The sequence below is a fragment of the Lissotriton helveticus genome, chromosome 11, assembly GCF_964261635.1.
Source record: "Lissotriton helveticus chromosome 11, aLisHel1.1, whole genome shotgun sequence".
Classification (NCBI taxonomy): Eukaryota; Metazoa; Chordata; class Amphibia; order Caudata; family Salamandridae; genus Lissotriton; species Lissotriton helveticus.
In genome coordinates, this window is record NC_136072.1 from 1,107,876,912 (window position 1) to 1,107,882,938 (window position 6,027).

A 6,027-nucleotide genomic window follows, 5' to 3' on the forward strand; every position below is an offset into this window, starting at 1 on the left:
AGGAAAAAGACAGTGCAAGATGTCTCTAACTCTGTGCTCACAGCTTTAACAATTTCACAATTATAAACATAAAAGCAATTATTATAATAATTGATTGGCATAATGTTCTTGGACTGGTACTACAGCTAAAGTAGTGAAAATGACAGGAATAAAGATCAGCTCTCATAACAGGACCAGGAAATGTGGTGGATATCAAGGTTAATAACCCTCCCTTGGCCCTGCCAGTATTCCACAGGGTTGAGGTCTAAAATAAGGCATTGTGGGCCAGATGTACGACCTGCCAAATAGCGCCTCACAAATTGCGTCACATTTGCGACTCGCAATTTGCGAGGCGCTATTTGGCATGTACAAATTGCAAGGATCATGAATATTATTGAGCCTTTCACAATTCGCGAGCCCATTGGGAATGACAGGCCCTCCCAGGGATGGTGGCCTGCTGGGCTCAGCAGACCATCATGTCTGGGACTGCTCTTAAATAAAGCAGCTTTTTTTTATTTTTTGCAGCCCGTATTCCTTAAAGGAAAACAGGGTGCATTTAAAAACAACAAAAAAAGAACCGTTTTCGTTTCATTTTTTAAGGGCAGGCAGTGGTCCCTGGGGCCACTGTCTGCCCTTAAAAAATACTTTCCCCTGCATTTGTAAAGGGGAAGCTTTTGCAAGTGCAATACCACCTTCTTGAAGAGGGTGGTAGTTTGCAAGTGTTTTGCGACTGCAATTGCGGTCGCAAAACATTCATACGTGGGGTTGTGGTCGCTATTAGGAAGGGAACGCCCATTCCTAATAGCGAGTCACAGTATTTTGAGAGTCACAATTTATTTGAGAGTCGCAAAATACTGTTTGTACATGGGCCCATGCTTTTCAGCGTGGGCAAAGGGGTCTAAGACCCGTTTGCGGACGCTAAAAAGCATTGTACATCTGGACCATAGCCCTCTAAATTACACAGGTTGACAGCCCATGTCGCTTGTAGGGAGATAATGTTGTAACTATATATAAGATTAAGTCATTGTAAATTACTCATTTTTGAATCCAGACCAGTCACGTTCCAAGAACCTATTGTCCCTGGTAGTTTTGATGCAAATATTTCATAATCAGTGGTGGCTGGTGAACTATGAAAGTGTTGGGGCGCAAGACTAAATCCAAACTTGGCCTGGGTTAGAAAAAACTGGGTGCCCCAGTTGGGGGGGAGTGGCGGTCGCCCTAGGAATTTGTTTTAAAAAAAAACAGTTTAAATATATATTTTCTAGCTGAAGCTTTGCATCAAAAAGTAATAGTTTTACAAACATTTTGGCAGAATTACTGAACGTCTGCCTGTTTGTGTTGGTTGGTGAATGTGTGTGTATTTGCGCATTTGTGTTTATTTCTGTATCTTTGTGCGTATGTGTTTGAGTGTGGCTATGGATGTGTGTGTTGGTTATTTGTGTCACTGTGTTTTTGTGCCTGTGTATCTACTTGTACCTGTTTCTGCATATGTGGGTGTATCTGCATCTCCGTATGTTGTTTTATATAACTGTGCATATATTTGTGAGTCTAGACTTAGGCGTGTTTTCAAGCAAATTAGCTTTACAGTGAAGGTTTTTTTAAAATAAAAAAGGCAGTCTCATTTTTAACAAAATGTCCAGGGTAGACGTTGGTCTTCGGTACACCGGACTAATAAGCATCCTCGGCATTGTCAGGATGACCAGGTAAGTGCGTTTTAAAGCCTCTTTCAATTTGGAAGCATTTCACAGATTAAAAATAAGCACTTTAAATTTAGTGGAGCAGATTTACAAGCAAGTAAAGCATCTGTAGGGATGCGTCACTTTCCCTCCCCCATCCTGAGAAACCATTGCGCCACCATGGATGAGCCGTATTTACAATACAAAAAGAACAATTGATGGACAGAATGCAGAACAATGTCATACAATAAACGAAGTTCAGAGATCTGGGCCTAAATCCATTGTTTTTTTGCTCACCATGCCATTCCAGTTTGGACCCAGCCATATGCAAACCAGTCTTGACCCTGCACCCAAGGAATTCATGCTAGCCTGGCTGATGAGGGCTGTTAGCCCGAAACCGGTTTACTAGGATGCTTGTTTCCGGTCCAGGGAAGACATGGCTTAGCAGTTCGGGCTGGATGTTCCCATGAGGCACAGGGTCTAGACTAATTTGCATATAGCTGAGTCTGAACTTGGTTGGCGGAGTGAGCTAAAGAACGATGATGGATTTAACCCAGATCTGTGACTGCACTCTGTTCATCCATCATCTTCTTGTATTTACAATACAGCGCACCATGGCGCAAGGATTGACAGATATGTCAGAAATTTGAACGCATCAGTTGGGGCAAAATCACGCATTGCTGGAGTTGTGTCGCAGGCACCACGTAAATCCAGCAATGGTTTTTGAGGCCTATTTCCATTACACTGTGTCACTCCTTACGCCTGCTTCAAGCAGGCATAAGGTATTGACGCAGTGGCGTCCTAAAAGTGACGCAGTGAAATCTTGTAGTTTTCACTGCATCACTTCTATGAGGTTTTCCTGCATGGTACACTTTACTTCAATGGCACTGGCTCAGTTCACTCACAAAGGATTTCACACTAGCCTATTGTACCTCCAGACAGACTGGGACCTGGGCAGAGAGGCATGAAATACCAGACACATCTGTAAAGGCAAAACTCCAGAAGCTTCTCCCACGTCAAAACCGGCACCAGGTATAAATATTGGACCCTCAGACCCAACTCTTCAAACGACTTCTGTACATGTGAAAGACTCAGAAGAAGGACTGCTCTACTGCTCTGTTGCCCTGCTGATCCTTGAGAGTGGTGATAAAGGTGCACTGTCAGCCCAGCGTGTGGTCTCCATCAGAACCGACACAGTGTGATGAAACACAATGCAGTCCTCGCAGCTCTTCATGGGAACCGACACAGTGCGATGAACTAGACGCAGGATCCGCATTGCAGCCCTCACAGCTACCAATTAGAACAGATGCAGCGTGATGTAACTCGAAGTGGGCCCCCCTTGTAGCCCTCTTTGCTCCTCATCAGAACTGACATAGTGTATCGTAACTCAATGCAAGACCCCGCATCAATCATCAGGACCCCGCATCTCTCCTCAGGACCGCCATTGTACGGCGCAACACCCTGCATCCAGACCGTAAGGTACAATTCTCAGAGAGCTTAACCTGGTCCCTGTATCCAGCCCCCTCTCCATCATAGTCTGCCTGAACTTGTAACTTTGTCCTGGTCTGGCACCACCAAGTAACCACAATTGGTACTTTGTGCTTTTAGGCACTATTTTTACCTAAACCTTTAAAATTACATATCTCTAGTTCTGCTGAATGGCTTTTTGTTATTGTGATGTTTACTTTATTTTCATAGATTGGTGTGGGATATTTCTTGTGTTGTGTTTTTTATTACTGTTTGTGTGCTACATAAATACTTTACACATTACCTCCAAGTTAAGCCTGACTGCTTTTGTGCCAAGCTACCACAGGGCTAAGCACAGGTTGATTTAGTGAATTTTTGTGGTTAACCCTAACAACGTTGTGGCTGATCCTTGAGTAGGATTTCTCCCCCCCAGGCACCAACCCAATTCGTCACAGTGGTACAAGGAAGTTCATAGGCTGACTGCGACTTCACAAATGCTGTGAGCTGATTTTAATTAATTGTTTAAAATTGTAATTTTTAGTGACTTGTGGTTTGAATATAAGGTGGCAGTCGCTTGACCACCTGAATAACCAGCTAGAGTTGCTCCTAATAATGCTTCTTCTGAGGAGATAGCTAACAAATATAGACAGTTGATTGAACATTGTACAAAAATAGTCCATGAAAAAAATATAAATTGGGCAAATATTTTGAGAGGCAGACAGATTTTCATGCAGCATAGAGGGCCGATGATCCTGAGAAAGATGGTGTCAGTGGTTTCATTTCTGCTTTCGTTATGGATTTGCATCAAGAAATTCCAACTGAAGTCGTTCGGCTTGCTCCTCTGTCTCATTGGCTTGCTCCTGCAGCACTTGGAAATTGAACTTTACCGCCTCGATACTTGTGGGCCCGGCCTCCGCCTCTCTCTAAAGCACCGCTTCCCTCTCCTTCTCCTGCTCCTTGCCTGCATGGCCCTGTTATGCCAGAAGTGAGTTGAGACCTAACAGAGTCCTTTCTCAGTTTCAACTGGGGTCCGGTTGGGAGGGTTTACCTTAGGGGTGGGTACCTTGTGTTCTGACCCTTCAGTGGAACAGATGAGTTTGAAAAGCTGTATTTCCGGTGATTTTCGAATGGAGTGGCAGGTTGGCTTTGATTAGTTGACTTTGGCAATTTGCCCAAATTTATATTCCAGGCAGGGTGAATCTGTCCCTGTTTCCAGTCCACTGTCAGCGCCAAAGCATGTAATAATTCCCCGTGTCTACTGTGCATTGCACTATGCCCCGGTGCACTGTGGTTAAAGGCCCAGCTATGGAGGCAAGCTAGTGTTTAAGGTGGCTGCACTGCAGGTTTTGCTGTCACACTGGTTTTTAATTGCATGAATATGGTTCTACCAGTTAGCAATCCTAATATAAGAAGCAGCCAATCGAAATGAGGCATTTAATTGGAATGGCAGAGGCGACTTCCGGCATATCAGAAGAGGAAGTGATAGGTGGATGCAGGCCTCAAGAAAGGTAGTCTCTCACCCCCGGGGTCTTTCATGAGGGTGGCACAAAGTGGAGACTAAAGGTGGGCACCAGTAAAAAAAAAACCTCTGCTATGCAGAGGAAATTTAGTTTTTGCCTAACTCTGTGTTCCAAGTGGCCAGCAGAGTGATGAAAACTCTGTGAACTAAGCCTGCCCTTATCTCAGATGGAATGTGTGAGACTGGGAAATGGGTCAATCCACATACAAGTTGGTGGAAGATGGATGGTGAACAATTCTGAAATTAATGCAAATGTTTAAATGTTGAAAAATTGAAGCGGAACACTGCTTGTCATTTTGGTGGTAACTGGGCACCGGGAAAGGGAATGGAAGACGAAATCCAGATAGAATCCAAATCAATTTATTCCCCAGAGAACGTAAAATAAATTTAAATGGTCCCAACCGACTCCTGTGCAGAGAGAGTATGCACGATCAGAATCCGTTTTGCCTGACTATACCTTCAGCTCAAGTGTTGCAGCAAAACATTAAAAGTGAAATTCAATATAATCCAGGGTACAAACAAATCGTACTTGGAGCAGTCTAGAGGTAGATCAAAGTGGCCCATACATTGACAGTGAAGTCAATGGCCACCTCTTTTCCGTTTTCATTAATAAAGGGCTACCCATTCTACAGTTCATTCTGTGGAAGTCCCAAACTTACCCCTGTTAGGAAAAGAAGTCCAAGTTGTAGGGATCAGTAATAAAGAAATTGTTGAGTGGATTACAGCAGATGTCCTAATTACGATCGGCCAAATAGAGAATACACATCAGTTCATTTTGTATGATTTAAGCCTGTAAATTTGTTGGGCAGAGGCTTGGTTTAACAATAAATTGTATGATTTATTTTACACCGGATGGTGTTACGTTTGAAACACAAGACGAAGATTTTGTGTTTAAAATTAAATTACAGGACTCAAGGGTTCAATTGTTTTAAGCCTTAACAAAAGATGACATACCTTTGGATTGAAGACATACTGTCGAAGAAGAGGTGTGGGACTTCTGAGGTAAAGAGATAGCACTGATAAAAAGTGCTGAACCAGTTAAGATTAACGTGAAGGCTGGTGCAGTTTTCTCCAGAATTAAACAGTATAAACTTTCAAAACAGGCAGAAGAAGTAATTAAACCTGTCATTGTGAAAATGATTGAGCAGAGAATTTTTCCGGAAGCACTTAACAGACCTTGGTAGCCCTTGTAACTCTCATGTGAAGGGGTAAAAAAGCCAAACTGCAAATTCCGTACTGTGCAGGATATAAGAAAAAAATATATCCATTGGTACTGAATCCAGGAGTAATTTTTTCCCAAATTCCATTAGATGCAGAATGGTATACATTCACTGACTTGCACCAAGCGTTCTCCTTTCTGCTCCATGAGGAGAGCCATTTTCAAAT